The sequence below is a fragment of the Mustela putorius genome, unplaced genomic scaffold (genome assembly GCF_011764305.1).
Source record: "Mustela putorius furo isolate JIRA1106 unplaced genomic scaffold, ASM1176430v1.1 tig00000275_pilon_pilon_pilon, whole genome shotgun sequence".
Classification (NCBI taxonomy): domain Eukaryota; kingdom Metazoa; phylum Chordata; class Mammalia; order Carnivora; family Mustelidae; genus Mustela; species Mustela putorius.
This window is the reverse complement of record NW_025421341.1, coordinates 22,647,082-22,671,803: the sequence shown is the minus strand read 5'-3', so window position 1 is coordinate 22,671,803 and position 24,722 is coordinate 22,647,082. Positions and strand designations below refer to the sequence as shown.

General features: G+C 43.3%; 1 protein-coding gene across 2 annotated transcripts in view; it reads right to left on the bottom strand.

Moving 5' to 3' along the window:
- The window catches only part of TTLL4 (tubulin tyrosine ligase like 4), a 34,443-nt gene extending 15,045 nt beyond the window's left edge, over positions 1–19,398 (bottom strand). The window contains exons 1-2 of one of the 2 annotated variants that reach the window (XM_004762778.3): positions 19,129–19,398; positions 230–381 (exon numbers count right to left, since the gene is read on the bottom strand). The gene's annotated coding sequence lies outside the window, so the exon portion shown is untranslated. The remainder of the gene's footprint in view (positions 1–229; positions 382–19,128) is intronic. The other variant, XM_004762779.3, reaches the window with a different exon arrangement.
- Between the last annotated feature and the right edge of the window lie 5,324 nt (positions 19,399–24,722).

The following is a 24,722-nucleotide window of genomic DNA, read 5'->3' as shown; positions in this document are numbered from 1 at the left end:
GGGGGTAGAAAACAGGGGAAGGAGGAGGAGAGCTTGCTTTATCCCAAGCCCCAGGGGTCAGCTGGGCTGATGCTGGTGGGGGGCGGGGCGGGGCAGGGGAGGGGAGGGGGGTAGGCAGCAGAGAGCATGGAGGGAGGGCCTGTCTCAGGCCGTCATTTGATGTTTCCTCTACGGCAAACCCAGCCAGTTAATTCTGAGTTCCAAACAGTCGTTAGGCATGGTCACTTACTTTCTAAATAAAAGTCACAAAATAATCTCCAGTTTTCACAAGTGACAGCATCCAGAGGGGGAAAAACAAGACTCTTCTATAAGAAGTCACTCATCTGGGATAATTCTGAATGGAATCCTGGCATCCTTTCCAAGGAAGTGTTTTTGCAGTGGCTAGAGAGAAAGAATTAGCAGAGAATTTTTTTGTTCAAGTTACTTTAAAATACAAACTTCAACGGGGAGAGGACCTCATATTCTGGTAAGAGACTAACGGCCAAGGAAGATCCATGACTCCTGCCTCCACCTGTAGGAACCATTGGTGCTGTCTACAAACACAAAGCCTACAGAAGCCACATGATGTCACTCTCTTATCGGGCAAAGGCTGACTTATGTGGATTCTTTCTCAAGGAGAGAGAAGAACCACGACTCATGACTGCCAACATTCAATATCACAGTGGGCTAAAAACAGCCCAAGTTCTAAAACTAGATGTTGATGCCAGTAACCTCAAATTAAGGAGACAGAAAATGGACCTCCACCGAGTCTAAACCACGAAGTACGGTGCAGGGGCTAATTACACTCTGTGCATTTATGACAGCGAAGCAGACACAAGGGAAGAGTCAAAGTCTGCCAGGGACTTTACCAGACCGCGCGTCTGTGTGCTGTGTATACTCAACAGATTCAGTCCCAACTCACGTCATCCTCTTTCAGGAATCCATGCCTTGCCCTCCCCGTGCAGGCCAACAGACACACCAAAGTGACGGGAGAGAAGGGCCAAGGAAATGGAACTGCACTGGTCGGCTTGAAAAATACCCACTTTGTGGTTCCTCATGTGCTTCCCGCTACCTCAGACCTCAGGCCTTTACAAGTGCTCCTCCCTAGAGTCCTTTCCTTCTCTTTGACCAGACTTGAAAAGTACTCAGCTTGAATACCCCCTTCTCCAGGGAGACTTCCCAGACTCTCCACTTTGAAGAGGGTGCCTCAGCCGCATGCAGGCCACTGTCGCTGCTTCTACTACCCTGCACTTGAATAATGCACCACTTGTCTGACCAGGAGCCACACGTGCATTTTCCACTAGCTCGTGTCCCCCGCAGCGTCTGGAACACAGTACGCGCTCAGTACTCTGTTGAATGAATAAACTGCAAAAGTTCAGTAAATGAAGGGGACACAAACTGGCAGTGATCAACACCGATCTGGGCACCTAATAAATGCCGGGTGCTGTGCTAGGCACTTTACCTCTGTTCTCTTATGTAATCCTCACAAAAACCTTACACTCGATTTACTGACGATGAATCCGAGAATCAGAAAAGCCAAATAACTCTTCTATAATTAAACAACCAATAATGAGTGCTGCCAAGACTAAAACTCGAGTTTGTCTGACTCCACACGCCTCTTAAACAGGAAGGAAACACACGCTCAGTCCCTGTCCCCTCAAATCACCCTTCGGTTTCAGGGACAAGACAAAGCTCAGGTTGGAACCACTCTCCCAGTTCATACTGAGGCCCTGGGGGGTGAAGCCTGGAAGAGCATGCGTTCTCCCACCCCACCCCCTGCTGTGAGCACTGCACACCACCCCAGGGCCGGGTGAACAGAACCCTCCACTCCTCCCTTCTGCCTCTCTGCGTTATATAGCACACGAATCTCTAGGGCCAGGAATACTGAATGCAAGTGGCCTGGCATCTGGCTAACTTGACTGCTAATCCAAATGAGGAAGAGGGAAGCCAAGAATACGCTCCCACCCTCTTCAGAGGCTGCAAGTGGCCCGCTCCCAGGCAGAGTGCAAAGCTGGCCAGCTGGGCAAGCACCAGAGAGAGTCAGGGGACTCTCCTCTCTCTAGTGCAATTCCAGATCTCTTATGTCTTTGCAGTGGCTGCTGCCCACACCTTGTTTCCTCTCACAGTCCCCCTGATGTGTAGGATGGCAGCTTAGAAAAGAGCCACCTGTCTTCCTAAAGAAGCATTATCTGGACACAGGGGCCAAGCAGATGAGAAGATGGTTCTGTAGAAGTCTCTTTCCGGGAAAGGGCTCCACTGAAAGGAAACGATGGCCAGGGTTGGCTAAGATGACTGTCAGGAACTGCCAAGCAAAACAAGTCTGTCACGTCAGATAATCTGCACAGACTAGATTCGAGAACATGAGGTAAACAGTATCACTCCTAACAGTACCACATACAAATAAATGTTCTGACCTGGTATCACAGTTCCTGCCTCAGAAGTACTGTCTGGTTTAGATGAGGAAATGGTTGCTAAAAGCAGCCTTCTTCCTTCTCTTTACAGAGATTCTTGATGAAATCAAAACCCCATGTGTAAGGGAAGCACAGACCTGGCCAGAAAATTCAGACAACCCGGGTCCCAGGACTCTCTTACTGCTGCCACAGGCCACCTTTTCCAAGACATGGCCTTTAATAGCATTGCCACTCAGGTGCCAAGGAAGGACCCCATCTTCCTATAGGAATGAGGAGTGACAAACTTGGAAAAGTCCTAGGTGGTCTAAGATATAAGAAGTAGAAGAAGTGAGAAATAGTTGCAAAATACAACACCTTGAGAACTGTGGTTTCTACCATAAAGTCAGAGTCTAGATGGGCAAACACTGTCTGGCAGCCAGTCCCCACAGAGAGCATACACTCAGAAGGCTGTTCTTCCTGGAGGCCACAAAGCCTGTCCTCTGTGCCATACCCTGGGCTCCTGACACAATGCCTGGGAGATCCTTCTCTTCATCTCCCTCAAGTTTCTAAGTGCACTGTGATGACACACACTTGATGTGTCTGTGTGTGTGCCTACACAGACACAGATGGCCTGCCCATCTCACAGAAAACATTTCAGGATGAGACATCAAAGACAAGAAACAAGAAGGAAAGGCATTTATATACATAGGAAGCCTCACACACAGGCTACTAATGGAAGCCTTGTTTTAAAAATACCCAACTGAGGCAAACCTAAACTTAGAATAATTGGTGATTATATAAATTAAAGGATTTATAGATCCCATTATTTTCTTTTAATTTTCATACACTTCTAAACCACATATATCCCCTACTTAAAAATAACCAAAGGCACTCATACTTATTCTCTGACTAAACCTAAAGGATCAGTCGACCATCAGTCGACCCTCCAATTAACAGCTTGTGAGGGACTTATTTGAGGAGTCAACACACTGACCTTATCTGGAAAAAAGGATTTTGAACAATCTAACACATTTCACAGAGCTATTAATCTTCTATCTTTCTTGCTCCTACACATTATCTCTGGGGAATAAGAGGACTTAAGGGCTGAAGAGGGGATACAAACACTATTCTGTTGTCCACAGAGTGCGAGTTTAGAAGCCTGTTTCTGGGGGCGCCTGTGTGGCTCAGTCGGTTAAGTGTCTGCCTTCAGCTCAGCTTGGGTCATGATCCCAGGGTCCTGGGATCAAGCTCCACATCGGGCTCCCTGCTCGGCGGGAAGCCTGCTGCTCCCCCTGCTTGTGCACTCTCTCTCTGACAAATAAACAAATAAAATCTAAAAAAAAAAAAAAAAAAAAAAAAAAAGAAGTCTGGTTTCTGGTTAAGTTCCTTAATCAAAGTCCAAACAGGAAAATGCCCAGCTGAGAAGAAAGGTTAGTTTAGGGCAGAGCAGCTGAGGAGCAGGTTCTTGGAAAGGAGAGTCTCTCTGAAACAGCTCTCAGAACATTCAAATATGTTTATGCCAAAACAAAATCTTGGGGTGCCTGGGTGACTCTGTCAGTTAAGCATCTGACTCTTGATTTCAGCTCAGGTCTTGATCTTGGGGTCATGAGTTTAAACTCTGTGTTGGGCTCCATGCTGGGAGCCCAAACTAAAATAATTTTAAAAATTAAAATAATTAATAATTTAAATAAATAATTAATTTAAAAATCAGAATAATTTTTAAAAATACCAAAGATCTGGAAGAATTTACATCAAACTATTACGGCAGAGACCTTGGGGAGACAGGTGAGATGAGGATGGAGCAGGGGTGGGGGAACAGTTCTCTAGTTTGCTTGTTTCATCTTTCAAAACGGACAACAAACAACCACGTGACACTTGTGTGCAGTAGTCCGAGAGTCTCCAGGGCACTACTGCTCCTTTCGGCCCTGCTGGGGACCAGCAGTCACCACCCTTTCATAACTCAAGTCTGAGCTCTGATGAACAGTGAATTCATTCAGTGCTAAAACCACACAGCTGGAATGTTTGGGAAGAGACAAGAAAGGAAGAAGCATGGGGAGCCTGGGTGGCTCAGTGGGTTAAGCCGCTGCCTTCTGCCTTCGGCTCAGGTCATGATCTCAGGGTCCTGGGATCGAGTCCCGCTTCGGGCTCTCTGCTCAGCGGGGAGCCTGCTTCCTCCTCTCTCTCTCTGCCGGCCTCTCTGCCTACTTGTGATCTCTCTCTGTCAAATAAATAAATAAAATCTTAAAAAAAAAAAAAAAAGGAAGTAGTATAACCTCTGCTGGGTAGTGGTGAAATCAAATGAGAGAATTCACATAAAGCACAGCGCATGGTCCACACTAAACAGTCAAGGGATGGCAGTGATCATGCTCGTTACGACTGGCATCAAATGATCTTTCTCCCCTTAGCCCTCTTCTCAAGCTACCATGAAGAAGGGTGGGGAGGGGGATGCACCTGGAGAAGGCAACAAGTATTCCATTGCAAAATTTCAGCTAGTACAAATAGTGTTCTTTTAATAAAAAGACACAGTAGTGTGTCATCTGGAAACTTCTGTGAAATTTATTATATTATCAGTAATTGGGTTCTTCAGTGGCAGGTCTGACTTGGCACTAAAAAAAAAAACTGAAAAGTGCTTTGGGATATCCTCAAAGAAAACACTTGCTTCTGGCTCTTACAGTTTTTATATAACTAGATGGCTGGGATTTCCAAAAACACTGGGAGAAGAGTTTAAAAGCGATTGTTACTCACCTACTGCCTGGACCCTGATCCCAATATACTATCTGTCAAGAAACCAAGTAACTAGAGCTCCTTGGAGAACAGCTGGAGCAGGAAAAGTATCAGATGAGCCTGACTGTCTCTTATGTTGCAAAAACTGAGGAAATTCTCAAATTTTGATAGAAACATATCATAAGATCATAGAAATAGCTCACGTAACAGTTAACAGTAAAACACTGGATGTTTTCCCTCTAAGACTAAGAACAAGGCAAGGATGCCTACTCTTCTCATTTCTATTCAACATTGCACTGGCAATTCTAGCCAGTGCAACACGGCAAGAAAAAGAAATTAAATGCATGTAGATTATAAAGGAAGAAGTGAAACTATATTTACTTGCCAGAGACATCACCTTGTACACAGAAAATCCCAAGAAATCTACAAAAAACCTACAAAATAAGCAAGTTTAGCAAGATTATAGATAAAAGATCAAGATACAAAAACTGATTTATTTCCATACACTAACAAGTAAAAACTGAAATTTAAAAAGTACACTGAAAACTACAAAATACTCCCAAGAGAAATTAAAAAGTTAAATAAATGGAGAGATATAACATGTTCATGAATTAGAAGACTCAATATTGTTAAGATGGCAAATTCTTCCCAAACTGACCTATGGAGTAAACACAATTCCTATCAAAATCCCAGCAGGCTTTTCTGGAGAAACTGATAATCCTAAAATTTATACGGAAATGGAAAAGACCTAGAACAGCCAAAACAATTTTGAAAAAAAGAAAAGAAAATTGAACTTACACTACCTGATTTCAAAATTTAGTATAAAGCTATAGTAATCAAGATAATGTGGTATTTGCATAAGAATAGACATATATATCAACAGAACCAAACAGAGTCTAGAAATAGACCCTTCCATTTATGGTGAATTAATTCACAATAAGGTTGCCTATGCAACTTAATGAGGAAAATGATAACCTTTAACAAATGATGTTGGAATAAGTGGCTATTTGCGTATAAAAAAACAAACTCAGACTCTTACCTTATACCATAAATTAACTGAAACTGGATCAGAGAGCTAAATATAAGAACTAAAACTATAAAACTTCAGGCAGAAAACATAGGAGGAAAAGTTACTGACTTTGGGCAACTGAAAATTTTTAAGAGAAAATATGCTAACAGTCCAGCTGCTGGGGTGCCTGGGTAGCATCTGCCTTCAGCTCAGGTCATGATCCCAGGGTCCTGGGACCTATTCCCGCATCAGGACTAGAGCAGGGAGCGTGCTTCTCCCTCTCCCACTCCCCCTGCTTGTGTTCCCTCTCTTGCTGTCTCTGTCAAATAAATAAAATCTTAAAATAAAAAGTCCAGCTATTAAGTGGATTATATCAATGAAGAATTTAGAAGAACACCAGTGAGAGAATGAAAAGAAAAATCAACAAACTGGGAGAAAATATTTGCAATTATAATGGACTTGTATCCAAAATATGCTATGAACTCTCACATCTCAAGAAGATGAAAACCAACCCAATTAAAAAAATATATAAGTAGGCAATTTTGAAGATAGCCAAAACATCTGAATAAATATTTCACTAAATAAATACATAGGTGACTAATAAGCATAAGAAAAGATGATCAATATCTTCAGTCATTAGGAAAATGACAATTAAAACCACAATAAGATACCCACTATATATATATATATATATATATAACCCATGTTGGCTATATATCACCCATGTTGGCTATAACCAACATGGACTGATAACAGTGTTGACCAGAATCTGAAGAAATTGGAATCTTCCTACATTGCTGATGGGAACATACAATGATACAATGATACAGCCACTTTGAAAACCATTATGAGCTTTGGGTGCCTGGGTGGCTCAGTGGGTTAAGCCTCTGCCTTCAGCTCAGGTCATGATTTCAGGGTCCTGGGATCGAGCCCCGCATCAGGCTCTCTGCTCAGCAGGGAGCCTGCTTCCCCCTCTCTCTCTGCCTGCTTGTGATCTGTCTCTCTCTCTGTTAAATAAATAAAATCTTAAAAAAAAAAAAACATGAGTTTTGTAAAAACTAATACATAATGACCCAGCGATTCCACTCCCAAGTATCTACCAAAGAAAAATTAAAGCATTATGTCCAAACACTTAAATACTAATATGCATAGCAGCATTTTTCTTAATAGGCAAAGACTAGAAATAATCCAGATGTCCATCAACTGGTAAATAAACAAAATATGATATATTTATTTAATGGAATGTTACTCAGCAATAAAAGACAACAACCTAGATTAACCTCAAAAACATTCTGCTAAGAAAAAGCCAGACACAAAAGACTATATATTGTAGGATTCCACTTTTATAAAATTTCTAAAAAAGACAAAATTATAGAGATAGAAAGTAGATCAGTGGTTGCCTGAGGCTGAGGGTAGGAACAAGGAATGACTATATTTGGGAATGAGGGAATTTTATGGGGTGATGAAAGTGTTCTAGAAGCAGATGGTGGGGGCACCTGGGTGGCTCAGATGGTTAAGTGTCTGCCTTTGGCTCAGGTCATGATCTCAGGGTCTTGGGATCAAGCCCCGCATCAGGCTCTCCACTCAGTGGGGAATCTCCCTCTCCTTGTCACTCTCTCTGCGTGCTCTTGCTCAATCTCTCTCTCTCAAATAAATAAGTAAAATCTTAAAAATAAATAAATAAATAAATAAATAAAATAAAAAATTGAAACCAGATGATGGTGATGATTGCACAAATGTACAAACTTACTAAAAGTGATTGTGCTCTACTTTTACAGTGAAGGAATCAATTGCATGGTATGTAAATTATACCTCAATGAAGTCAATAAAGGTGGAAGAGGAAAAAAAGGACTTAAAGGGCCTAAAGAGGCTCCCTCTAACCAAATCTGGGACAACCCGAGCAGCAAAATAAATGAGTACCAGACTACGTAAAGCAAGAATCCATGAATCCACAGTGATATAAATAAATAAAAGAATGAATGAATGAATGGGGGAGAAGGAACAACGCTCCCTCACAAAAGAATTCCAATGGATAAGAACAGAAAATCACCACTGACAACCTCCATGAAAATAACTGCTTCAGGCAAAACTCATCAATGGATCCTAAAATTGGTGGGTGAAAGATTACTGGGAAATGGGATCATTCTATTGTCTCAAAATACCTCTCCACAGATATTTATTAATTACAAAAGGGAAAAAAGAAACAACTTGGGGTGCGTGGGTGGTCCAGTCTGTTGAGCCTTGGGCTGTTGGTTTCATTTCAGATGGTGATCTCAGAGTCATGAGATCAAGCTCCACGGCAGCTCCACATTCAGCATGGAGTCTGCTTTGTTTCTCTCTCCCTCTCCCCGCTCCCAGCCATGTGTACCCCCCTCTCTCACATAAATAAATAAATACATCTTGAAAAAAAAAACCCAAACCCATAACTTTACAGTGGAAAAACCAGGCAGACATAACCATAATCAAGTGATCAAAGTTCCCATCATCAGGAAGAGCACAAATTGGCACAAGGCCCTTCATGACGGGACTCACTGAAGGACTCGTCATCACATCTGTGATTTCCTGACCTAAATGCACCACCTGAATACAAAGGGAAATATCAGACAAGACCAAGTTGAAGGTGATTCTACAGAATAACTAGTCTGTACTCTCCAACAGTGTCAAGCTCATGAAAGACAAAGGCTGAGGAACTATTCCACTTACAGGAGGCAAAAAAGACAAGACAACCAAACGCAGTGTGTGCTGCTAAAAAACAAAGGGCAGGGGCGCCTGGGTGGCTCAGTGGGTTAAAGCCTCTGCCTTCAGCTCAGGTCACAACCCCAGGATCCTGGGATCAAGCCCCGCATTGGGCTCTCTGCTCAGCAGGGAACCTGCTTCTTCCTCTCTCTCTCTACCTACTTGTGATCTCTGTCTGTCAAATGAATGAATAAAATCTTAAAAAAAAAAAAAAAAAGGTCAGTGACAGGACAACTGACAACATCCAAATAAGGTAGATCTGATAATAACATTATAGTATATGGTATTATATCAACATTAGTTTCCTGATTTTGATCAATATACTGTGTCGATTTAAGAGAATATCATTGTTTTAGAAAACAGGAAGTTTTTAGGAAATATTCAGATATGAAGGGGTTTCATGCCTGCAAGCTACTGCCAAACATTTCAAAAAACAATTCGTAGCTCACTTATGAACACTAAAGCAAGTGTGATAAAATAGTAGCATTTGATCAACTTGGGTAAACAGTAAATTGGGGGCACCTGGGTGACTAAGTCATTGAGTGTCTGCCTTCAGCTCAGGTCATGGTCCTGGGGTCCTGGCATTGAGTCCCGCACTGGGTGCCCTACTCGGCAGGGAATCTGCTTCTTCCACCCCTACTTTCCCTGCTTGTATTCCCTCTCTCTCTGTCTGTTAAATAAATAAATAAATAAAATTTTTTTTAAAAAAAGGAATTCTTCGTACTATTTTTGCAGCTTTTTTCAAGTCTGAAATCATTTCAAAATTTAAAAAGTTAAGGAAAAAAAAAGTTTATTACAACTTTTAAAGGGAAGTTTGGTTTTCCTCAGACTAGGAGGCAGGCAGTCCACAATCACCTTTAATTCTTTGAAAGAAGACTGGCAGAAATGGATTTTATGAGGGAGTGATTCCCGCCAATGAAGCAGGACTCACTCCTCCGCTCCATAACCTGAAGCCGGCTTAGTAGGGATCCACCTGCCATCACTGGCTTAGTAGGGATCCACCTGCCATCACTAAGGTTCAAGAACTAAGGCCACCTGCCTTATGAAGGGCATCCCCAGGACATCAGTCTTCCCAGTGTAGTCACCTTACTTATGAGCCAGCGACCCAGCACACTCTGCTCTAATCGGCCCCTGAACTGACAAACTCTGGCTTAAGGGGAGTTCGAGGGAGAAGGCAAACACCAGAGCCTGGCAGCTGATGTTCAACAGCACTTTCCCTGGGGCCCATCAACGCACAGTGTCAGGGACATCTGGTTTTTTAGGAGAGACATGCTGTTTAAACCTGATTCTATGTGAAAAATCTCACTGCTCAACAAAACACAAGTCTTTGTCTTGCCTTTAACCTAGAAAGCAGTTACTGCTGCCATCATCTGGGAAACAGAAACCGAGAGGCTGAGACAAGGGGCTGGCTAGACTCAGGGGATCACAGGGACAAAATGGGAAACTCAAGGTTTTCTATGATTCAAGAAGATAACATGTTTCCTCTTAATCTCCTTGAAATTAGATGAGAATGTCAGATTTTAATAAAGTCATGCTAAGGACAATGGGAGCAGGGCTGAGATAAGAAGGCATCAATCACATCCCTCACTTAATTGACTCACTTTTAAAGCCAATTAACCTTACAGAGTCAGGGACAGTAAATAAGCTGCAACTGCACAAAAAGACTTCAGTTAAAAAAAAAAAAAAACATTTGCAGGCAGAAGGGTCTGAGTCCCTGGAACAGGCACTGATACAACACCCAAACTCCCAACATGCCCTGGGTAATGATTTCACCCCGACCTCCGATCTTCACTCCTACTCACCCACTCCATCCACAAGTCTTTCCGGCCTCAAGTATATGTGCCTGGAGCCATCTACTGCCCTTCCACCATTATTCCCTTAGTCCGCATCTCTCACCTGCTGGTTTCCCCTGCTTCTAACTCCTAACGCCTTCTTTATAATCAATTCTCCAGACTGTGGTTGAGGTGCTCTTCTTAGAATGTACTTAAAGCTATCCGATGGCTCCACGGCCCACGTGATCTGACTCCTTTTCTCTCTCTCCCCGACCTTATGCAAGTCACTCTTCCTCCTCAGCAGGCCTGTTCCCACCTGTGCTCCAGGGGCCTTGTTGTTCCCTCTGAAACATTCAGTTCCCTCACTCAGCTATGGGCAACCACCACCAGCCCAAAGAGCCTGTCAACACCAATACTGCCCCACCCCCGATCAGTCCCTATCACATTACCTTATTTCAATCTGTTTCACTCTTCTACTAGTTGAAATTACTCATTGTTAATATTTCCTTATAACTGCTAAAGAAATGGTGGAAGAATAAATGGGAACTGATTTTTTTTTTTTAAATAAAGGATACCAATGGGGTATGCGAGCTAAGCGTGTATACCTTTTTGATCATTTTATTTTCTGGCTATATAAATGAATCACTGAGTCAAAAACCCTGTTCATTATTTTCAAAGTAGAAACTTCACCTATTTCTGCATTCCTTTGTTGTGTGTTTATCTTCTCTTCCAGCATGAAAGCTCTTTGAGAACTGGGACCTTATTTACACAGTCTATGCCCAGCCCTGGAAATGTAATCAGGGCTCATGAAATATTTGCCGAATACACACATGCATCTATAGAGGTAAAACCCAGCACGGCCACTGCGGGCCCCCTGCGGATGAATTAGCTTCTCTTTTCCCACCACCGTCTCCTTGCTGCTACTTCTCTCCTCAGTGCAGGAACTCAGCCACAACCACACCAGCTCCTTCAGGGTGACCTTTTCTTCCCCATGGTGCCCCCTCCAGAGTCCTCCATGGCTCCCGTTTTATCTTCCCTCCCAGGTCCAACCAATCTGCTCTCGCTATTTCAACCATTATCCGCAAAAACTCCACTCTTGAGACCCGACCTCTCTCAAGCTTCATGTCCTCGTCACCAACTGTCTCCGCCACCTTTTCCACATGCATATCCGACCTCTTCAAGCCTGTCACACCAGCTTTGCACACTTGACCTTCCATTTCTTTCAGTGGAAGCTTCTCTCAGTCGCCTAAGAGGAACACTTAAGCCACTTCTGACTTCTTCCTTTCCCTAATTCTCCAGAGCCAAGCTAGTTATAAAACTTGAGAGAGATTCTTTCTCCCTAGCATGCTTCTTCCACTTATCCCCCCACCCCTCCCCAGAGCCGGACCACTGCAGTTAACACCCAGACTGAGGTCTGTTTCCAGGGTCCGCCCTTCCCAAGTTCACCCTATAGGCAACCTCCAGATTAACTCTAATTGATTTTACTTGATCAGGTTACTCCCCTTTCAAAAATTTCCTAGGAGTCCTCACTAAATATCATAGCCACCCACCAATCACCTGCAACAAAACTGGGTACAGGACACCTGGCTGGCTCAGTCAGTATAGTGTGTGACTCTTGATCTCATGGTCGGTCGTGAGTTCAAGCCCCATGCCGGGCGGGGAGCCTACTTAAAATAAAAATAAATAATAAATAAAAATAAAAAACAAAACAGAACAAACATGGGCTGCAGATTCCCAAGTCCCATCTTCAGAGTAGATTCAGTGTGAGTCTGGAGTAGGGCTGGGAGTCTGCATTCCAAATGATTCTCACCTGAATCAGCAAATATAATCTAGATTTCTTAGTTTGGGTTGGAAGGAGTTTCCACCTCCTTCCACGGTAAACTCTGCCCTATGAACTGTGCTTCGTCTTAAACACTAAACTCCTAGAATAAACCTTTCAAACTTGTCTGCAGGCCTTTGCTCCACTCAGCCTCTCCCTTCTGAATCAGTACATTTTCTTTACCTTTTCCAGGCACAGCTCAAGCCCCACCCCCTCCATGAGTATGTCCTGCATCTCGAGCCCTCTAACTTGATACTTTACCCAAAGGCTACTCTCCCCACTCTTCTCTTTTCACATGGAGATGCCTCATAACCCACACGGATGGCTTCTATAGGGAATCCCTGGGTACCTATAACAGACAGGAACAAAGCACATCTGGTAGGAGCGGGGAAGATCACTGCCCCAGCTTGGCCTGCTTCTCAGCAATGCCGGCCAGGTCTCCTCCCCAAACAACTTATGGACCAAGTAGGGCACTTGGCCCCCGGAACAAAGTTTCAAAAACAATTGACTTGGTGTGATGGACCCACTCCTTATCAGTTACACCACCACAAAGCTGTTAAAAATAAAACAAACCAAAAATATCGACTAAAGAGTAAGAAAGGAGGATGAAGAACCGCAGAGCATTCTAAAGAGAAAATGGCCTCAAACACCCCTTTCTATTTACAGGCCGGACTCAACCCAATCCCCACCCCTCCCAGCACCCAGCTGACCAAGTACAGGCGTCTTGCAGTAAGTAGAATCCCAACTGCCGTCCCCGGCTGCAGTCTCAGCGGCCAGCCTCAGGAATCACACCAACCTGCTTCGTCATCTTTATACAGCACTCGGAATCTGCCTATCTCATTGTGCCTTCCACTCTGTGAGATGTAGTTTTGCCTCAAGTTTGCTCTTTAGTCAAGAGTGAACGAAGAACAGCCTATGCCAGGAAAATCTACGGCTGTTGTTTCAAGACACCAAGTCTCTAGAGGCCGGGCCCAGACCAGCTGGGACGAGGTATCTATTTCTACAGAAAGCAATTATTCATTACCTGCTGATTAAAATCGCTCTCCTGTATTACAGGAGTGTGTGTGTGTGGCTCTTGGGACCTGTAGTTTCCTCACTCTCCTCCGCCTAGGAGCTTCCCTCGGTCACCAGGGGAACTCAGGACATCAGAAATGGTTCAGTGTCTACCACCTGAAACATCTTCAATGAGACTGCTTTAACTGCTCAGTAGTTCTTTTAGAAGACAGAACTGACTTACCTGGAACCAAGAAGAATGGGGAGGATTATAGGAATCATCCTCGTTTTCTCTTAGGAGATAAATCCCTAGCTGTATCTCCCTAAACAAAGTTGGAGGGGCAATGAACTTCTCGAAGGCCTACTGAGCAAGGAAGGTCAAAACCCCAGCCCTTTGAGAAGGGAGGGTCAGGACCACAGGTTAAGACATATGGCTTTTGCAGAACACGGTTCGGCAATGCAGAAGGAGGTGGCGAAGCGGAGAGAAACAGAGCTTTCAGCACCTAGAGCAGAGGAGGGCCAATCTACAAATTGCTGAAAAGTGAAAACTGTTGAAGGCTTAACATAATTAGGTGACGAGCTCTCCTAGAGCCTTGGCTTATTACCACCTTCAGAAAGGAACCTCCATCCTCCTCCTAAGGGTGGAGTGTGGTCCTCAGGGTACTGTCCACAGGGTCTGCTAGGGAAACTAGTTTCCCAACAAAACTAAGATGTGATTTGCCTTTTTAATTGTGCCGGTCTTTCCATGATGGTACAAAAGCAGTGATGGGTCAGACTGTCGGTGCCTCAGCAAGGTCGGACACAGCGGCACACCGGGCCGGATCCTTACCCTCCATAGGCTTCCTCACCACACAGTAGAGGAATGCCAGCTTTACCCAAAGATGTCCTTGATGACAAAGTACAGATTATCTTAAATCTCAATCTGGGAGTGCATCTTTTTAATGCTCTGTGTGACAACACAAGGAGCATGTGTAAAACACTTCCTTGGCGTACAGAAGGTGATGGCCGCCTCTATGGCAAGCACTGTGTGTTTGAATTGCAAAATTTTTCTGTGGGACACGATGTTCACTTCATAGAATAAATGACACGAAAGTGATGGGTTATTCAGACTTTGGGATTTGGCAAACGTTTTCTAGAAAACAAAACAAAGTGAGACAACCAATTCAAGAAAGACAACTGATAGTATTTGTTGCCAGTGATAAAATTTCAGTTTTCAAGAGAAAAATTAGAATTTGGTTTGACAGTTTGACAGCTTCCCAAAAGTTAAGCATTTTTCTGATGAAAGTGTGGTAATAATAAGAATGATTTTTGGGGGGGGGGGGGGGATACTGTTAATAAAATGTGGCAACATTTGGAAGAGCTGTGTAACTCAATGAAAACAGCCTTTTCCAGATACCTATCTCAATGTTACAGAACCACGTCTGGGTAAAAGGCCCCCGGCAAAAACAAACAGGAAGAAAAAAGAAAAAAAGACCCAGTCAAAATGGCTCAGTCATTGGGCGTCTGCCTTCGGCTTGGGTCATGATCCCGGGGTCCTAGAATCAAGTCCTGCATCAGGCTCCCTGCTCAGTGGGGAGCCTGCTTCTCCGGCTCCCACTCCCCCTGCTTGTGTTCCCTCTCTGGCTGTCTCTCTCTGTCAAATAAATAAATAAAATCTTTAAAAAAAAAAAAAAAAAGAGAGAGAGAGAGACAGACAGACAGACAGACCAGTGGATTTTAATGTAACGAAGTATGAAAAGTTATTTTCACATTCCACACTGTAATAACCTCCATAAAACCATCCCTTGTTAACTTTTGTGTAATACCAAAGAACACTCACAATTACCAACTGAATGGCTGTGAGGCTGGGTTTTCTTAGTAATTCAACCAAAGCAACACATCACAACTGACAGAGCACAGAAAGAGATATGAAAACCCACCTATCTTCTATACAGCCAGATGTTAAAGAGATTTGCAAAGACAGTGCTACTCTTCTCACTAATCTTTTTGAAACAATATCATTTTTCATTTTAAAAATTCTGCTTATGGGGGTACCTGGGTGGCTCAGTTGGTCAGGGGTCTGACTCATGATTTTGGCTCGGGTCATATATCCGGGTCATGAGATCGAGCCCCGTGTTAGGCTCCGGACTCATCGGGCTTGTCCCTCTCTATCTGTTCCTACCCGCTGCTCCCGAGCTCTAGCTCAAGTAAATAAATAAATAAATAAAATCTTTTAAAAAATAAAAATAAAATAAAAATTCTACCTATGTCAACTTGTAATGCATTTAGTACTTCTAAATGAATTAATAGGGTGGGGGTAGGGTAACAGGGTGATGGGTATTAAGGAGGGCACGTGTTGTGATGAGCACTGGCTATTATACGCAACTAATGAATCACTGAACACTACATCAAAAACGAAGGATGTACTATATGAGGGCTAACTGAACATAATTTTAAAAAATGGAAAAAGAAGTATTTTTAATAAGTGATAAGTGAAAAAACTAATAATTATTTCAAAATTTCTAATATGGTATAAACATCAAGATTATATATCCCACATTAAAAAATATATTGATGGTCCCGGAGAGGTTCTGAAGTGCATAAAGGAGTCCTAAAAGCAATAAGTCTGAGCACCTCTGGTTTAAAACTCCATTGCCTGTCCAGAATATCCCTGAGGGCACCTAAGGACAAATTTCTCCTTATTTCAGGGCCTAAGAGAAATGAGCACTCTCCATATTTATTCCCAAATGCCCAGTTTGGTTTCCCAGTTCTGCCAGAGGAGAGGGTAAGAAGTTCAGGGCACTTAAGAAAAATTTTCTCTGCATTTCACTGACCAACCAAAGCATCTGATCCCATGCTGGAATCCAGGAAGCCTATAATCAGACAGTTCAAGTTCACAAAGGAATGTAAACTCAACTCCAGAGCGTGAGTGTCAGATCCTAAAGTTAAGGCTTCATCCAGATATAGCTGCTTAGCAAGTGACCTTTCACTTATACGCTCATTTTTGTATTTGGTAATAAATTCACTTGCATACCTTTCCCTGCACCTACTCTCTCAGTGTTGGTGTTCCTAAGAGTTCAGTCTTCTCACTCTGCCCGTCACACGGTCAGTATTCAATAAACTCTCCTAGAGCAGTCTCTTCCATCCCATGACTGCAACCACCTCCTCCATTCTCAAGTTTTTATCATCCCCAGACTTCTGTCAGGAGAGCTCCAGACCTACAGAACAACCTCCTGGGCCTCTCTACCTAGATGTGCTGCAGGGACCTCAATTTGTCATGTCCAAAGTGAACCCCTTTATCTTTCTCCTCAAATCTGCCCTTCCTCCTAATAGTTTCTCCTACATCACCACCCACCCCGTCACTAAAGTCTGAACTTAGGATCATTCCAAACTGCTCTTGTCCCACTCTCTGTATATCTATTTTGCCACCAGGCCTTGTCTATTCCACCATCTTTAACATCTCCATGCCCACTGCAGCCAACATAGAGCCCTCATCATCACTAGACTTGTCTCAGTTTTCTAACTGGCTCCCTGCCTCCAGTCTAAAATCCTTCCTATTCAACCCCACACACTGATGCTACAAGAACCCCAAATTACAAATCTAATGTCATCTTCCTGCTAATTATCTTTTCCATGGTTTTCCTGCAACATACTCTTCAAATGGTTTTACTCATGTATCCCCAAAGGAATTTAAATCATGTATTCCTTGCACATTTAAGTTTAATTCTAAAGTTTCTCGTCACAAGTTTAAACAAGCTTATTCTTTTGTTAAAAAGAGGTCGAATCTACTAAGCATTCTATAAAAAGAGCTAAGTTAAGGATTAACTATAATTTGAATAAGCATTTCATGATTTGGTAAAATAATTTTTAGCTACCTTACTGAAAAACACACACCTAAATTAAAAGAAACCTCTTTAAAAATTTTTTATGCAAGTTTTATCCTATAGCTTGAAAAACCCATGGTCCCAAAAAACATTCTAGCCACATTTAACTGCTGAGTTTGTCTGAATTCAGAATACCACAATACCAATCAAGACTCACCCTAATAGCAATGTGTATAAGTGGAAGACAGGAAGCCTTCTGAGTTTTCCAAAGTAATTTAATCATCAAAGAAGGACTTCCTGAAATCAGTATTTCCTAAGACTCCACTTGGCAAACTGCTTTTTTTTTTTAAAGATTTTATTTATTTGACACAGAGAGAGCAAGCGAGTGAGCAAGCACAAGCAGGGGGAACAGCAGGCAGAGGGAGAGGGAGAAGCAGGCTCCCCACTGAGCAGGGAGCCAGACCTGAGATCATGACCTGAGCTGAAGGCAGATGCTTAACTGAGCCACCCACCTGAAATTTTTACACTTGGGACAAAACATTATAATTTGGGAGGTGGGAGGGATATTCAATCCCTCCGGCCCCACCTCTTCTTGTCAGGTCAGTTTCAGAAGCATTCATTTGGAAGCTGAGGATTTGGACACTGATTCTTCTAAAGCTGTATGTGCAGATATATTCCTTGGCAGTCCTGGGCCCCAATCACCCTGCCTGAAAAACCTGAGGATACCATTCTCTTCAACAAAGCATCTTTAGCCCTTTGTGATCTAACCCCTATAAATTTTCCTCTTCCTATTTGTCATTGGATGGCTACCCCCAAACCCAGCTCAGGTCTGTCAAATTGTTTCAATTCTCTTTTAAGGCCTTGCTGTATATTTTCTAAAGCTACTTTGTATCTGGAATGTGCTCTCAACTTCTTTATTCCCAGAAGACACTTGATAATTTTTCAAGGTTCCATTTAGCCCAACCAATAAGCTGTTGGTAACTTTCTCAGCATCAAGCCTGTGGGTCTCATACAGTGTCTCATATGATTGGCTAAATCAACAGGTGATGAAGTTGAGAAAGATGTGATCTAGAGTACCTGAGGGAGCAAGGATGACTCCATAAAAGATCAAAACATTTTCTGGATCCAGAGTAAGAATGTGAAGACCAAGGAATAGGGATTGTGTATTTTTCCAAGCAAGTCTGGGTTAACAATGATTCTAATGTTTTTTTCAGAGCACACACCACAAAGTATGGCAAATGTTTGTTTACTTGATTAAAAATCCCCCCTAGACTATAAGCTCCGTGAAGACATGCCTGCTTTGTTCACTGTTGCCACCCCCAGCGCCTTCCACAGTGCCTTGGTTCACTAAATATTTCTCGATGTTTGTAAAAAATTGTTGAGTGAGTGCTTACATAAAGGGATGGATAAATGAGGGGTTAAATTTACAAAATCTCAAATTCTGTTCGAAACTCTACAGTTTAGGAAAGTATTTCTCTATAGCTTCTAAAGATGGGGAAAGAAAAAAGTGGGCATTCATGTTCCGATTCAGCTACGAATTGAGAGGAGCTTGGGCTCCCACTCCGGCGAGAATTTAAACCGCAGCGCGGCGGGAAAGAGGAGGCACGGAGGCCCAGGGTGAGGGGATGCTGCAAGGGTTCGGGCACCCAGAGGCAGGGCTGACTAAATTCACGGGGCGTGGCGGAGAGGGGAGAGGGGTCCCGGGGACGCGTGAGGACCTGACCCGGTGGAAGGCCGCAGCCCCCTCGCCTCCCTGGATGTGGAGAGGTGGCGGGCAGGAAGCGGGGCTGAGGCGGGAGCCGCCGGAAGGCTGGGGACCCGCGCGAAAGGACCGGGGCAAGAGGGAGAGGCGGGAGAGTCGGCGGGCGGACGGTCGTTGCCAGGGCTTCGCCGTCGCACTCACCTAGAGGACCCAGCTTCGCTCCGGCTCGGCGCCGGCTCCGCGCTGCTTCCTCCCTCGGCCTGCTGGGCAAGCCGGCGGCCTCAGACGCCCCTAGCAACCACGCACCGCCACGCGACCCGCGCTCCCAGCCGCCGGCGCCGAGGCCGCCTGCCAGGCACTGCGCGCGCCCCCAGCGGACAGACCGAGGGCCTGAAAGGGGCGATCGCGGCGGACGCGCGGGAGGCAGGCGCGCGTAATCTCGGGGGTTGTGGAGCCTGGGAAGGCAGGCCGTCACCCGCTCGCGCATGCGCAGTCGCTTCAGTGCGCGTGAGCCTTGAGCGCGGAATTCTGGGAGATGTAGTCCCGAGACAGAAAGCCAGACGCACCCCCGCCACCCATCCATCCACCCATCCACTCATCCCCACCCCCACCCCCACCCCACCACCACCATAAAAGACTACAATCTGGGATTCCAGGATTCTCGCCTTCTCCGGGCCTTGATACCACCTCACCTGAATGGACTCTTTCTTTGGCCATGTCTCAATCCGCTCCTCTAAAATCAAAGAGTTCAGACTTTAAGAAGTTTCTTAGTAGTCCTTTTCAGCAGAAGTCTTTCGAATTTGACCCCAGAAAAGAAGACACCGCCAGATCCGCTATTTCCCTCCAACCAACTTTCCCCTAACTCCAATCTATGCAATAGAGTACTATTACAACCACCTGAAGCTATGGGCTTCAGGTATGTTTAGGAAACACTAACTCAATTCATCGTCTCCTTAGGCAAGGTAGACCGTGCCCCCGATGTTTAAATGGATTTGAAAATCAAAGGAGAGGGGTGTCTGGGTGGCTTAGTCAGTTAAGCGTCTGCCTTCGGCTGGGGTCATGATATTGGGGTCCTGAATCCAGCCCCACTCACAATCGGGCTCCCTGGTGAGCTGGGAGACTGCTTCTAACTTCCTCTGCCCCGCCCCTGATCACGTGCGCGCACGCTTGCTCTCTCTCACAAATAAATAACCTTTAAAAAAGAGAAAAAGAAAATCGAAAGAGAGCTGAAGGGTAAAAAGGTCTTTTCTAAACAGTAGGCTACAGAAATAAAGGGCACAGTAAAAGGTGGAACTAACCTAGTAAAAACAATCTAGACCAAAGCAAGGAACCTTACTTAATAAGTAATTGATTCCCGCAACAGTATTGGCAGATGCTAAAACCGTTGAAGGACCGATTGGGGGAATTTTACACTGGAAAGATCACCTTTAGATTTTAACCAATCTTAGATCATGAAATGCAGGACAGCTACAAATTATGTTTCCTAATGTGATGCAATTTGAACTATACAATAGGAAGTAGTGTATTTTTGTCAAAAATAGTTGAATCCAGGGGCACCTGGTGGCTCAGTGGGTTAAGCCTCTGCCTTCCGCTCAGGTCATGATCTCAGGGTCCTGGGATCAAGCCCCACATGGAGCTCTCTGCTCAGAAGGGAGCCTGCTTCCCCCTCTCTCTCTGCCTGCCTCTCTGCCTACTTCTGATCTCTCTGTCAAATAAATAAATAAAATCTTAAAAAAAAAAAGTTGAATATGAATCTAATCAAGCTTTGGCTCCAACTTCCAGTTTATAGAAAATAAAGAGAAATAATGACACTGCAAGGAAGCAACTGACGAATCCAGAATGTGGGCCAACGTACAGATGAATGACCTCATTTCTTCAATAATTTGAGTTTTTTTTTAAAGTGAGGTGTTCTAGATTGTGAGAGACTCCAGAGACTATCAAATTCAGTGAGTGGGCCTTGTTTGGATCCTGATTCAAACAAAGCAACTGTAAAAGATATTTTTTGAAACAATGGAGAAATCTGAATGTGGACTGGGGACATTAAGAACAAAGACAGATGTTAAGAAACCATTATTTATTTTGTTATGCATTTGACTGAATGGTGCCCCCCCAAGATATAGCTATATCCTAATTCCAGTAACCTGTAAATATTATATGGTGAAAGGATTTTGAGAGGATTAGAGAATTTTCCTGGATTTTCTGAGTGGGCCCTAAATCCCAAAGCAGGAATCCTTCCTGAGGCCAAGGGAGATGTGACAGAGAGAAGACACAGAAAAGAGGAGGAGGGGGCACTGGGGTGGCTCAGTCAGTTATGTGCCTGCCTTCAGCTCAGGTCACGGTCCCAGGGTCCTGGGATGGAGCCCCACATTAGGCTCCTTTCTCAAAAGGGAGCCTGCTTCTCCCTCTCCCCCTGCCTCCTATTCCCCCTGTTTGTGCTCTCTCTCAAATAAAAATCTTTTAAAAAAGAAAAGAAAAAAGAAAAGAGGAGGCAGCAATGTGACCAAGGAGGCAGAGATTGGACTGATGTGGACACAAGCCAAGGAATGCCTGGAGCCACCAGAAGGTGGAAGAAGTGAGAAGTGGATTCTTCCGTAGAGCCTTCTGAGGGAATGGAGGTCCTTAAGACAGCCTGATTTCAAACTTTTGGCCTCCAGAACTGTGAAAGAAAAAATGTCTCTTATTTTAAGCCATTAAATTTGAGGTAATTTATTGCGGCAGCTACAGGATACTTTGACATTTTGCTTATTTTTTTAAAATACCCTTATTGGGACACCCGGGTGGCTCAGTGGGTTAAGCCTCTGCCTTTGGCTCATGTCATGATCCCAGGACCCACATCGGGCTTCCTGCTCAGTGGGGAGCCTGCTTCTCCCTCTTCCTCTGTTGATCCCTGTGCTTGTGCTCTCTCTGTCAAATAAATGAAATCTCTTTAAAAAGAAAATACTATTTTTCACATACATTTTTTAGCGATTAGACATGACGCGAGGGGTTTGCTTTTGCTTTAAAATACGGATAGCACTATAGAGGCAATGAGCACATCTAGCACCCAGGTCCTACTTTCTAATACCATTCTCCGTTAAAAAGTACAGAGGCTCCTTGAAGAAATGGCTGATTCCAGGATGGGGGTAAGAAATATACAAGATGAGTCTGAAGCATTTTGTGGTACCAGAAAGAAAAATCACATTAGTGGGAGTGTCACAGGAGCTAACTGAAAGAACTCCCAATGACCAAAGCTGGAAAAATTTGAGCAAGAAAATTGAATAAAGTAGTAGTGGTTTATAACCAAAAGTATAAAACAAATATCCATGAGTCCCTAGTATAAATAAATGGTTCAATATGTCATTGATGTAGCAGAGACACAAATTTCCTGTGCAGAATAAATCCAAATAAAGTATAGAGATACTCAGCCCTCAAGAAGGGGAAGCATAACTCTCCATTCCTTAAGTAGGGGCTGTGAAAAGTGACTTCTTTCCAAGAGCACAGTAAGGAAAGGCAGAAAGGGTAGAGTAGGGCAAAAGTAGTTAATAAGAGAAAAATCTGACAAACACTACTTCAGCCAGGTGATCAAGGTCAACATCAACAGTCAGAAATCAGATACATAACACACGGCTTGGACAGGATATGAAAATGGCACTTTACTTTTGTGATCTTCCTCCCCAAAACCCATAATCCAGTCTAGCCATGAGAAACATCAAATAAATTCCAATAGAGGGCATCCTACAAAATACCTGACCAATGCTTCTCAAAATTGACAAATTCATCAAAATAAGAAACTTCTGAGAAATTATTGTAGTCAGGGGAGCCTAAGGAGACAACTAAATGTAACGTGTACAGAGATCATGGCACAGAAAAGGAAATCACGTAAAAACAAAAACAAAAAACAAAACAAACAAAAAAACAAGGAAATCTGAATAAATTACAGGCTTTGGTTAATAGGATATCAGTATCCGTTCACTGATTACAACAAATGTATCATAATAATGTAAGATGTTAATAATAAGGGAAAACTGTGTAGAGGAGAGGTATAGCATATGAATTCTCTCTACTATCTGCTCAACTTTTCTGTAAATCTAAAACTGTTCTAAGATATAAATTTTTTTTTAAAAGCCTACATCAAAAGAAATGTGCCCAGACCACCTTAACCATGTGATCAAAGGGAACTTCACCAGTAATGGGAAAAGGTGACATCATTAGCTTGAGATGTGATATATGATACAGTAGAAGACATATCACTACTTATGTAGTGTTTCTGCTAAAGATGTATAACCTGTGGGGCACTAGGTGGCTCATTGGTTAAGCATCTGCCTTTGGCTCGGGTCCTGATCCCGGGTCCTGGATGGAGTCCCAAGTCGGGCTCCTTGCTCAGTGAGGACTCTGCTTCTCCCTCTGCTCCTCCACACTGCTCATGATATCTCTCTTTCTTACTCTCTCTCAAATAAAGAAAACCTTGAAAAAAATAATAAAAATGTATAAACTGAATCAAATGACACAGAAATCATCAGATACACCCAAATTGGCCTGTATTCTTCAAAATGTCCATCAATGTCCAAAAAGGCAAAGGAAAAGATGAGGGATGGTTCTAGATTAGAGACAACACAACTAACACAAAGCATGATCTTTGGTTGGATCCTGGACCAGGAAAAAAAATTGGTATAAAGAACATTACCGGAAGGAGGTGAGCAGGAGTTAGGCTAAATGGGTAATGTGTATTAAGAAGGGCACTTGTTACGATGAGTATTGGGTGCTATATGTAAGTGACGGATCACTAAATTCTACTCCTGAAACAAATATTACACTACAGGTTAACTAGAATTTAAATAAAAATTTGAAAAAAAAAAAGAGAACCATTTTGAAAAAAAATTATTACAATTGACAGTATTCAGTATTTGAATATGGGCAGCAGACGAGTTAATAGAATTACATCAGTGTTAAATTTCCTGATTTTGTTAATCATGTTGTGATTATATAAGTGAACGTCCTTGATCGTAAGAAATTCCCACGTGGGGCACGTGGGTGGCTCCGATGGTAAAGTATCTGCCTTTAGCTCAGGTCATGAACCCAGGGTCCTGGGATTGAATCCTATATCAGGGGAGCAGGGAGCCTGCTTCTCCCTCTGCTTCTCTCTCTCTCTGATGAATAAACACATAAAATCTTAAAAAAGAAAAGAAAGAAATTCTCAAGTATGTAAAGGTTAAAGGACATGATATTTACAACTTACTAATAAATGGTTCAGAAAAATCTGGTAAAAGCAATTGTGGCAAAATGTTAATCAGTGAAATGGGGTGAAAGGTATATGCAAGTTCTTTGTAACTGTTCTTTCAACTCTTCTTTAAATTTTAAATTACTCCAAAACAGAGTGCTTTTTAAACTACAGCAATGAAAAAATTTAAGAAGGAATAGGTAGGGGGTGCCTGGGTGGCTCAGTGGGTTAAGCCTCTGTCTTCAGCTCAGGTCATGATCTCAGGGTCCTGGGATCAAGTCCCACATCCGGCTCTCTGCTCAGCGGGGAGCCTGCTTTCCTCTCTCTCTCTCTCTCTCTGCCTGCTTGTGATCTCTGTCAAATGAATAAATAAAATCTTAAAAAAAAAAAAAGAAGGAATAGGTAGAACCAGAATGACAAAATGTTTTTAATGGCCAAATCTGTGGGATCAGGGCTTGGGAGCTCATGACGCCATTCTCCACTTTTAAGGTTTGAAAACATGAACCTGCCTCTCACACTAGAAGAGTTAAAACAAATATACTCTCATACACATGCAAAACCAAACACAGGCACAAATCCTCGAACCTTCCAGACATTC